At 43.6% G+C, this 11567-nt stretch overlaps 1 pseudogene across 1 annotated transcript in view; it reads right to left on the bottom strand.

Moving 5' to 3' along the window:
- Window positions 1-3938: 3938 nt before the first annotated feature.
- LOC144369121 (mitochondrial enolase superfamily member 1-like) overlaps window positions 3939-11567 on the bottom strand; it is a 30192-nt pseudogene continuing 22563 nt past the window's right edge. The window contains exons 10-13 of the transcript XR_013428575.1: window positions 10848-10935; window positions 9064-9198; window positions 5075-5116; window positions 3939-4308 (exon numbers count right to left, since the gene is read on the bottom strand). The product of XR_013428575.1 is annotated as a mitochondrial enolase superfamily member 1-like (transcript). The remainder of the gene's footprint in view (window positions 4309-5074; window positions 5117-9063; window positions 9199-10847; window positions 10936-11567) is intronic.

The raw sequence follows: 11567 nt of genomic DNA, 5'->3' as shown, positions 1-11567 counted from the left end.
ATAAGGGATTGTTCCAACAAATTATGCAATGTGTTGCTTATTTTCAAAGTATGATTTAATGTCTGCAGACTGGCGCTTGATGGAAATTTTGGTAAGAATATCTTCCTGGGCTTTGGGTTAGGTAAATCTAAATCTACTTAAGGATTAAATAGAATATATATTGGCTTGTTAAAATAATCAAATTGAAATGATGACTGGGCTAATTCTTGAGTGAAACTTGTCTTGATTAGTAGGATAATATTTTTTTCTTCTCTATTTTTATAAAACTACCCAGGAAATTTTAAGTCTTTTCACTTAAGAAAAAATGGTGTTAGGGCTAAATGAACACTTAGTTTTCTTGAGCAGCGAGGAGCTTCTTCCAGACATCGCCATCTGGATATTGGTGTTTCCTTACAGAGTCCTTCTTCATTTCTGTTGAGTAGCCAGTGTCCTAGCAAAGACGACAGAGTCACTTGTGTGGATAACCACCAGGAACAAAAATATGTATGTTACTTATGCCTACTGTTCCTAATAGTGCCAGTAAGTCAGAAGCAATTCAATATTTTAAAAAGTTTTCAGACTGGGGGTTGGGGGGCATACTTTATTGGGTACTCAGTAGGATTAGTTACAGAAACTAATCAAATTTCCTTTGATAGCACAACACCTATTGGTGAAAATAAGCCACAATCTGAACCTGACCAGGACAAATGGCCCAGGTAATACCGTCGTAGTCAGAAACTTTTAGGTCACAAACTTGTAGATGGTACCAATTTTTGTTTTTTTAAAGAATTCTTGTCAAGCTATTTAACCTCCATGCTAACCTTCCGGTCTTAGGAATTTGATTCTGATCTCTTAAAAAGCCATTTGTTTCTAGATATGAAAATAAACTCTGGGGAGTTAGAGCTTTGTGCCCTATGTTCGTGGGCACATTAGTGGCTAGAAGCATCTAAGGTGTCCCAAGTCCCAGCTTACCTTAGGAGGCATGTAGAAAGCCTGCTTGATTACCACAGGATACTTGAAATGTTCATGCAGATGGTCCACATATTCACACATCCTAGAAGAGGGAATCAAATTGGGACAATAATGCCCAAAATCAGATAATGCTTTTCTTTTTTTTTTTTTTAAAGAGAGAGTGAGAGAGGAGAATTTTTTAATATTTAGTTTTTAGTTCTTGGCAGACACAACATCTTTGTTGGTATGTGGTGCTGAGGATCGAACCCGGGCTGCATACATGCCAGGCAAGTGCGCTACTGCTTGAGCCAATCCCCAGCCCCATATAATGCTTTTCTTAAGGCAGAGGGGGGACTTCCCTTAAAAAATGGACTCCATCATGGCTTAGCTGATTTCAAAGGCTTCTATGCAAAGCCCTTCTGTGCCCTGGATGCTTTTTATCTGTAAAATGTGGGGGCTGAGGTGAATCACAAAGCTCCTGGTAACTAAAAGTTCTGTGATGCCCTAAAAGCATCAGTTTAGATTCCATGAAGTATCTGGAATCACCTGGGTGCCTATATCCCAAAGTTAGATGAATAGATTAAATCACCAAGTGAGTCTCTTTCCAGCTATGTAACTAGTTTAGAAGAGTATAGGTTTGGGTCAGTCTGTCAGCCACTTTCTAGTTTTGTGGTGGGAGGGTGGGATGTGTTTATGTTTGGGGTGGAGGGGGACAGGTAACCTAAGCTGCTTTAGTCTCCTGATCATTAATAGCTGTGGCAGGCAGGCAGTGCGCAGCCTGGTGCTGGGACTGCATGAAGAAATTAGCAAATGAGTCTCATGGTTTTGGTGGACACAGGCACTAAGCCACTGACTGTGCTGTGTCATGTGTTAAGAACAGGTTGTGGAGGAAGACAGCCACATGAGACAGCACAGTTGGGCCTTGAAAGATAAGCAGGGAATAGTTGTTCCCTGCAAAGAAGGACAAAGCATGTGGGGTTGGCGTGCGCTGTCGGTGTGGTGGTGTACGGGCATTTCCTCCAGCACTGCCAGTATTGCACCAGGAACTTCCTGCACTGAGGCACTGGTGGCACTATTTCTATCCCTCAAGACCCCTGGGACTTCTCAAGGTTGGTCTGGACCGCCCTTGTTCCCATGGGCAGGAACTGAAATGAGAGCAGCAAAAGCAACATAACCTATGAAGGTGGTTTTTCTGCATGCTAGAATCAGCCTATTCATTGGAGTGGGGATGACCTGGTGTCAACCTCCATCTTCCAGATGAACAGATAGGTTTAGTATAAAATTGCTTAGGCATATTAATAGGAAGTACCTGTGTACTCATTACTTTATTACTTATTTCTTTGGGAAATGCACTGAGGGATACTGAGGTGTCCCAAGTCAGCTACCAAGAGCTTACCTGAGTCACACTGAGCCACTGAAAATTCAGGTAAGAATGATATCTAGTATCCCTTTTTAAGCTTGGTACTCTCTTGATAAAGGTTGATGTATGGAGCATTCCTATATGACAGACAGGCCCTCTGTGTGATGCCATGTTGGAGTGGAGAGGACATGCTCCAGTGTTTAGGGAAGGGTTCTGGGCAGGTGGGCGGGGATGAGTATATAAGTATATAAATTCCCACTTTTTTTGCTCAGCATTTTGTGCTCCCTCAGTCAACAAAATGTGACCACTAAAACAAACAGCACAGTTACATCTGCCAATGGAAACTTACTTAAAAGCTAATAAATAGTAACTGATTTTTTTGACCTAGTTCCTTTTTCTTAAGAAAAAAACAATTTTCACCTGAGTATTTGGCCTAACAATATAAGTGACAAAACCTTTGGAACTCACTCTAAATATTAAAGAAAGAAACCATTACAATTATAAAGGACCCCTGCTATGTGCCCAGATAGATCCCTTTATTTGGCTGGGAGGGTTACTGAGGATTGGGTGCCACTGAGCCACATCCCCAGCCCTATTTTGTATTTTATTTAAATGAGTCGGGGTCTCACTGAGTTGCTTAGTGCCTTGCCATTGCTGAGGGTGGCTTTGAAACTCTGAACCTCCTGCCTCAGCCTCCGGAGCTGCTGGGATTACAGGTGTGCACTACTGTGCTGGCTCCATTTTGGTGTTTACCTTTCCAATGCCTGTTTTCATGCCCTCTCTGTGCATCATGTTAATTGAGCTTTTTTAAGACACCTTTAATTCTAGGAGACCAAAAAGCACAGTAAGCAAAGCTTTATGGATGCAGTGACTGGAAGGATCCCATCTCAGTTTCACCTGGGGGCTGAGGTTACAGTGGAGCACTTGTCTGGCAGGTGCAAAGCTTGGGGTTTGATACTCACCATGGCAAGATGATAAAGTTCCCCTGGGCATGCCGAGAAGATGAACTAACTACACAAAGCTGCAGCCAGGTGGTACAGGACTCCAGGGTCAGAAGAGGAGACTGGATGGAAGTGGAGAGTGCATGTGTGCTGAAAGCTGGCTTCAGAAAATGGAGCTGGTTTTGAGAGAGGAGGTCTGGATTCAAACTCCACCCCCAACACACTTACCAAAGTGAGTCAGCTACCAAGAGCTTACCTTTCAAGAAGGAACAATGACTCTGCTCCGGTGGGTCTCCATTGTTATTGCCCCATGTGGACAGTCAAGCAAGACTAAAAGCCTTTGTGTTATAGTTTGTGTTCAGTTTATGAACACAAAAAGTAAATGCTACTATGTTTGTTCACTTTGGAAGCTGGCTTTCTTAAAGCCATTTTAGGCCCTTGTAACACTGCACCGGGTTCTGAGTATTTCTGGTCTTGAGAGCAGAATCATAGAAGATGTGGCTTGAACCAAGGGGCACTACTCAGGGGCAAAGTGAGTTAATGGCACATTACTGACTTGTTTTTAAGGCTTGCAGAGACTGACATGTAGTCAAATATAATCAAGTGCTGCACCAGTTCACAGAGGCCAACTCCACCCGCATGGGGGCAAACAGGAACTAGAAGAAATTTCTATTTAATGCCAAAGGTAGCACAAAGAAAGGAAGGAATGAAAGAGAACCCTGTGGTTTTTATTAATACCCAAAGGTGATTAAACCATTCATTAATACTGAATGAAATTCCAGGATGAAAATCATCAAAGATTCCTTGATTAGGGCTAAATGAAGAGTTAGAAAGAAACCAACACAGCAAACTACAGGCTTATGTGAATTGCAAAGATCCCCAAGGGAACCATGGGGTCTGATGGCAGGAGAAACAGGTCTGGCCTGCAGCCTCTGCAGGGCCCTTACTTCCAAACTTTTTGGCCATCAGTAATACTGAGAGGTTTTCATTGACACTTCCCAGTCTGCAGCTATCAATCTGGAGAAACTGCAGGGCATTCACTTGTAGGAGTTGCTTAAATATCACTCTATTGTGGCACTGGAAATATAATTAAAAATAACACAAAGAGTCAGCCTTAGCCCTCAGGATCCCTAAGCCTGGCAACATGGTGATTCCATGCCAGCTGTGACTCATCAGAGGTCTTCAGCAAGCCTGGGCTGTATTATTCTCACTTGGCATGTGGTGGCCCTGACAGTGCAGGCAGGGACTTTGGGCTCACTTCTTTACAAATCTGTGAATGTGACAGTGTGAGTCAGGTACAGATCACATCAGCCCGCCATTTATTAAGGAATAACTGCTGTGTCGATTGGCAAGTAGGAGTGAAGTGGAGCATCAGGATGAAGTACAGAAATAGTGATGAGCAGGTGGCACAATGACAAAACGGAACCATGGCAGAGCAGTATTGCTCCTTTGATGGGAAAACTGAGAATCTGTTCCTCACACTGCTTGGCTCGTGGGCTGGCTGCAGCAGGTGTTGGGAGGCACTTGAGCTTAGTTTATAAGCACAGAAAGCAAATACCATCATGTTTCTTCAATTTGGAAGCTGGCTTTCTTGAAGCCATTGTTTGCCCTTGTGATCATAACTTTAAATTGCTGCCTTGTCCATTCTGATGTGGAAAAAAATCAATGTCCTGAGTCCCATGAATTATAGAAAAAGCTGCAACCTTTTGACTACATCTGACTGCAGACACTAAGGAACTGTTGATTTTTAAAATAACAAAAATTCCCAGCTCACAAAGCAACAGGTATGGAAGCCTAATGTACAATGGGGTCCTCAGTCCGTGGTCAAGGACATGTCACTCACCTGCTCTCCAGTGGCGACGCCAATTCCTAATGGAACCAGTGCCTACAAGAGAAGCCAGTCTTGTGTCATTTTCATAAGATTTGAAACAACTCCTTGTGTTTAAAATATTTATAGCTGAAGAAGGAGACATCCTTGGGGTTGGACCATGGGAAGTTTAAAGACTGGCAGGAAGATATCCAGGGGAATGTGTGTGTGGAGGGACCAACGCATGTCCAGAGAGCAAAGGCAAGCACTGCTCACAGTTGCTATCGGTTCCCTTCCTGGCTCTCCTGCTCCAAGGCCTGTGCTGTGGTGTGGAACTGGGAGAAGACCTGGTCACTCAGCAGTGGCTCTTCATGGACACACAGGGTCCAACCTCTGCTTTCTGCAGGTTACCTCTTCCTTTCTCCTTTTTTCAGTGGTTATTCTAGAACCCTCTTGTGCCGCTGTCAATTCCAAAATCCTCTCCTTTCCAGGTATGTGGATGACTGAGATCCTACTTCACAGATAAGGCTGAGACCATTGCTCACCTGCGAACTCTTCACTTGGTGAGTTGCTGGAATCTTCCAAGACATGATGCTGCTACTCTATCCTCTTGCCTGGCCCTGGAAAGCTACCTCACTCACCAGCCACCAGGCCCTAAGCTGCTCCTCTGCACTGAACTAAGATTCTACAGTTGCCCACCTCAGACATCTTTGGCTCCTGTCTGGTCCCATCTCTTGATCACTGACACCCAGAGCCAACACTTTCTGAGCTCTTACTGCCTGTCAGGCACCATGTAAAATACTGATGTCAATCACTCCTAGTCACAACCCAGCGGGAGAGGAGCCATCAGTAGCCCCATTTTACAGGTGAAGAAAAAGAGGTGCAAGGTAAGAACTGTGCCCCAATCACAAAACTAGAATGATACAGCTGGTTTGAACTTTAGGCCAATTCCAGAGTCAGAAGAGGCTCTTTCTACTGCATTTGGCCTGAGATCTCACCCAACTTTACTTTATGTGTGAATCACTAGATTAAGCCAACTTCTCAGAAGAAATAGCCCTTATTTTAGAAGGCAGTGTCCCTTACTCTAGCACTTGTCCTGCCTTAAGCAGGATGTGTGAACTTGGCCAAGTTATGCACAAGTCACCTGAAGCCTTGGCTTCCTAATTGTAGCAGGTCTCAGTTTCAACAGATGGTTTCTCAAGAGCCTTTTCACACAATATTTAATGCTTCCTGAAGTTTCTAATTTAAGATTGCTTGGTTCTTTTATCTTAGAAGAGAGGGAGAAAAGGAAAGGTAAGGAGAGAAATCCATTTGAGTTACTCATTCTACCACTCTAAGATGGTCTATGTGTGGCACTGACTATGTACCAAGTTTTTGTACCTCCTTGTCACTAATTCCTGAGTCTGCTCTCTTCAACCTGCTCTACTCTACATCTCCCCTGGATGTAGCAAGAGCCTCCCAGTTCCCATCCTATTTCCTTCTGCCCATCCTTCGCCTTCCACAAATCCACCCCCAATTCACTTCTGTTGCCATACCAGTCCACTCGCCCTTTCCTCCAGCCATCACCGTGATCCTCCAGTGGCTCCCTCTGGCTGCATTCTCTGAGCAATGGACCCCATTTTCTGGCCCCAGCTACTGCCTTCCCAGCACCTCCCCAGCATGCATCCTGCATTCCCTTAGGTATCTCCATACCACCCCTACCTTGTAGCTGGCTCATTTGCCCCCTTCCTCTGATGCCTACTGAGGAAATGACATCCCCACACCTGTGTAGGCAAAACCTGGGAGGATCAAATTCCAGAAGAGTTTCTAAGGAGACCCTCCAGGTGGGCAGAGGTGGGGGCTGGAGGGCTGAGGCGTACAGCATACATTAGGGAGCAGCAACCCTTAAAGAACTCTAAGAAGCAAAGGCAAGTGGGACTCGGGTGAAAAGTCTTGCTGTCCCATTACCTCTCATCCAGAGCTGCCCATTTCAGAACTATTCCTTGGAAAGTTTGGGTTTTCTTTAAACAAAGAGGCCCCAGTTGCTCCATGACTCTTGCTCTCATTCCCTCCCCTGTAGTGTGGTGTTCCCTACATTATCACTTCTGCTATCCACCCCAGCTGGTGAGTTGATTTTCTTTTTTCCTCTTTCACATAAGACCACACTCATCATCCTTCTCCCACTTCTTTCTACTGCACTCGGCCCAGGATCCCATTCAACTTTACTTCATGTCTCAGGTTTTTCTCTTTCATGAGGCTGTAAGTAAGGAAAGGAGAGAATTCCTGAAACAGGTTTCTGATGAGTGTCCCACCTAAAGTAGATCATATGCTGATTTAGTGAGAAAACTGGAAGAACAGGTCTCTGAGCCTCTGACTTCATACACTTGTAAGACCTGTGAGTTTAGGTAGAAGTGTTCCTCCCAGAACCTGGAACTAAGACTACTCCATCACAGTTAGCTTTTTGCAGGGGGCAGAGGTTACTGGGGATTGAACACAGGGGGCACTCGACTACTGAGCCACACCTCCAGCCCTATTTTTGTATTTTATTTAGAGAGAGGGTCTCACTAAGTTGCTTAGCACCTCACTTTTTCTGAGGATGGCTTTGAATTGTGATCCTCCTGCCTCAGCCTCCCGAACCACTGAGATTACATGTGTGCGCCACTGCACCTGGCTCAGAATTAACTTTTAATGATCAAATCCTAATAGGGGAGAGCAGAGTTATGCAAAGTCACCTCAGGGAGAAAATGATTCCTAAGGGGGCAAGACTTGGCTGGAAACCAAATGAATGTAATAACTCAATAGCACAGGGTACAGGGGAAAAGGGTTATTCGATGAAAACACAAGTCAGAGGCAAATGTTCCCAGGGGAAGAGACAAGGCTTGAGTCTCAATGTCTCTGCTGCCAGTAGCAAATATATCAGCTTGGTGATAGCTATGCTGGGCCATTGTGGTCTGAAGCCAGCACATCTACAAATTCCACAGCCAGTCCTAGCCAGTATTCCATACTCATCCTGCAGCTCTGGCTTAATACAGCTTCTGACAGAGTTTGTGCTGGTTTGAAGATGAAAAACCTAAGAGTTCTAGTTCTCTTTATGAATTAACCAACTGGCATTCTTGCCAAGGTCAATGCTATAAATCTGAGCAAGCCCTCCAAAACAGACAAAACTTCTCGGATATCCTTATGTATGAGTTGTTGTTTCTTTCTTTTCTTTTAATATATGAAGTTCTTTCAGAACCTGAAAGGGAGTGGGGCTGGCTCCCAATTAGAGTGGATTTCTCTCAGGGGCTCTTGGAAAACACAGGAAACCTTCTCAGGGAGGCTTGACATTGACATTAACAAAGCACACCTTTCCTTCTGAGACATCCAGAGAAGTCTACACTTTTTGTTTCATTCTGGGTGAATGAGTGAGGATGCTCCTCACTTACAATAAGGATAATGATAAACCCCATTGTAAGTGGAGAGGATACTAAGTAGAAAACTCATCAAACACCACCCATGGAACATACTAGCTTGGCAGCTCGGCACACTGCAGAGCACTGGTTATTTCCCCTAGTGATCGTGTGGATGAGTGGGAGCTGCTACTTGATTCTGCTTGCTCCTGCTCAGCATCACAGGAGTGTTGTACTGCATATTGGAACCCTGGGAAAGGATGCAAATTCAAAACTTGAAGTCTAGTTTCTACTAAATGCCTATCACTTTTGCACCATCATAAAGTAAGGAAATCATATGTTGAGCCATTTTAAATCAATGACCATCTATATCTAAATATCAGTCATATTTCTATATTTATAAAGTATGAGAACCATATCTATTAATCTTCAGATGGCAGGTAGCCTTTCAACTTTCAGCAACTTTGTTTCTCAAACAAATGGAAGTACAGTCTGCAGCTCCCATACTTACTTGTCACATGTTACAATTATTTCAAATATTACATGACGAAATGTAAAAGGGAAAATGCAAAGAAATTTTGGCATCTTCCATGACCCTTCTGGAAAACCAAACAAAAAAATAAATGGCCAATGCAGCAGAAGCATCAGATTACCCACCCTGGAAATGGCTGCGTGCCCCAGGATGTCATCAGGGGACGTTGGCTCTTCAATCCACAATGGCCTGAACTCAGCCAGCTTCGACATCCACTCCACTGCCTCAGGCACATCCCAGCGCTGGTTGGCATCCATCTTCTGTAAGGAAAGGGCATTCACTCTGCTGCAGGAGTGACTCCCAACAAGGAGACATTGTCACTCAGTACCACCAACTGCTAAGGAAGATTCACCTGACATTTCCTTTTTTGAGGACAAGCACATGCAGCCCAAACAAAAAGAACCAAAGAGTAGCCACTGAAATTAGAACTCTGGCTCTAGATACTGTCTTATTTGAGGAGATGCAAATTGTTCATGAAGACCCTGGAATGTCTGAAAGTGCCCTGGGCTGGGTCACAAGAAGTACTTGCTAGACCCTGAAGCTCAGGCCCAGTTTACATTGAGATGCCCCCACACCCCCACAAATAGGTGTGTTTTGCAGTGTTGGTTAGATTGTTGGAACCATTTTATCATTCTGAATCATATGCACAGTCAATATTGAGTTTGCTCAAGAGTTATTTATTGACTACTACCGACCATGTGTCTGGCACATTAATAAATATCTACTTAATGAAATACCTGCTTCCCTGGGAACTTCATGGATTTTGTTTCATTTAATCCTTATAAAAACCCTACAAGGCAGTTCATATTAACCTATTATAAATAGAGAACTGAAATGCAGAGAAGTAACTTACTCAAGAACAGTAAGGTAAGTCAAGGGTGAATTCAGATCCAGGCCTCACTTTCCCAGCCCTGGATCTCTGTAGTGTGTGCTGCCACCCTGCCTGGAAGCCAGGGGCTGGGTGTGCAGCACTTGAGCAAGACCCTTCCACCCCAACTACCACCAGCCTTCCCATGCTTGGAGAAGACAGAAAAGGAAATCTATCTATAGAACGTGCTAAGTGTGTGAGCTCCCTCACAAGACGGTGAGAAGCAGAAGACAGTACACTCAGGATCAATTTTCATCATAGATTATTTGGACAAGGATGACCTCATGAAACAAAAGCAGCTAAATTAACTCATGTATAAATAATGGGACTTCTGATTCTGCTGCCACTTCAAGGAATCCAAACTTCAATTTTAATGTATGAAAGAAACCTTTTAACTTTATAAAAAAAAGATTCGAGGTGGCTGGGGAGTGGCTCAGCGGAAGAGCGCTTGCCTCCCATGTGTGAGGCACTGGGTTTGATCCTCAGCACCATATAAAGTAAATAAACAAAATAAAGATACTGTGTCCATGTATAACTAAAAAAGAAATTTAAAAAGAGATTCAATGGTGACCTCCTTTCATAAAAATATTTTACACATGATAACTGTTTCATAACAATGAGCAGTCAGGAATGACCAATCCTCACATTTATTTCTGCCAGAGTTTCAATACTTCTTCACACTAGTTCCCTGAGAGCCACCTAGCTGATGAGCTATGTAGGGAATTAATGACTGACACATCAGGGCGCCAATGGAAGACCCATTTGCTTGAGTTTATTCATATTAGCAAGATGACCAATCTATCACCCTGGTATTATTTAGCTTGTTCTGCAGAATTCAAAAACTAAAAAGTATCAGCCTCCATTTTTTAAAAAAGAGTTCACCTACTACAAGGCCACAGAATCATAATTCCTCTGACAGTAAGTTTTAAAATTCCCACTGTTTTTAATTCTTGCTTGAAACGAGTTCTTGCTTGAAATGTGTTTTGGCCCTGAACAAAGTGGCAAGGTGGCCACTTCTTAGTGGTGTAAGAAGATATTTACCAAAGTCTTCTCTGGTCCAATCATGTCTCTGATGAGGTGGCATCGATGCATGTCATCCTGGAGATCAGCCCCAACCTTTACTTTAAACCTATAAATACATTTGGTTGGGTAGTTTGGATCTGTCTTCTGACTTGGCAAAATCTCCTGGATTTTCTACAGAAATAACTCTCTATGTCAATAATCCACAGACCACATTTTCCAGTAACCTCTTGGTATTTTCTAGTCAAACTTTAGACATGCAGCTTGAAAATAAAACTGTAAACTGCATCTCTCAGTACCCAGGATCAGGGCAATGTTTTTCAGTTACCTGCAGTTAAGGAACTGGAGAGAGAAGTTAAATCTCTAATATAATTAACTGAGTTTTTACTGTGTCATGAAAAGAAATTAAGATCAAAAAGGAACAAAACTGGGTGTGTGTATGTGCTAAAGGCCGGGCCCCAGCCCCAGCCCCAGCCCCACTCTCTCATTCCACTCCCTAACTTTACCGCCACTACTACCTCCCTCCTCCCTGCTACCTTGTTGATCCAACACCACACCTCCTGACCTACCCAGCCTCACTTTCACTCTCAACCCTTCCCCTAGAACTACAAAATGTCACAGTCAGAATTGAAGAGGACAGTGGGGCTGATATGGTTTGCTAAGACAACCACCCTGAGAAATCACAAATCAAGAGTCTGATTTATAAAGCACCTACATTTGCTTATCCTTCCCACAGAGGGT

Source organism: Ictidomys tridecemlineatus, chromosome 12 (genome assembly GCF_052094955.1).
Source record: "Ictidomys tridecemlineatus isolate mIctTri1 chromosome 12, mIctTri1.hap1, whole genome shotgun sequence".
Classification (NCBI taxonomy): domain Eukaryota; kingdom Metazoa; phylum Chordata; class Mammalia; order Rodentia; family Sciuridae; genus Ictidomys; species Ictidomys tridecemlineatus.
Note: the sequence above shows the minus strand (reverse complement) of the source record. Positions and strands in the feature narration are given on the sequence as shown.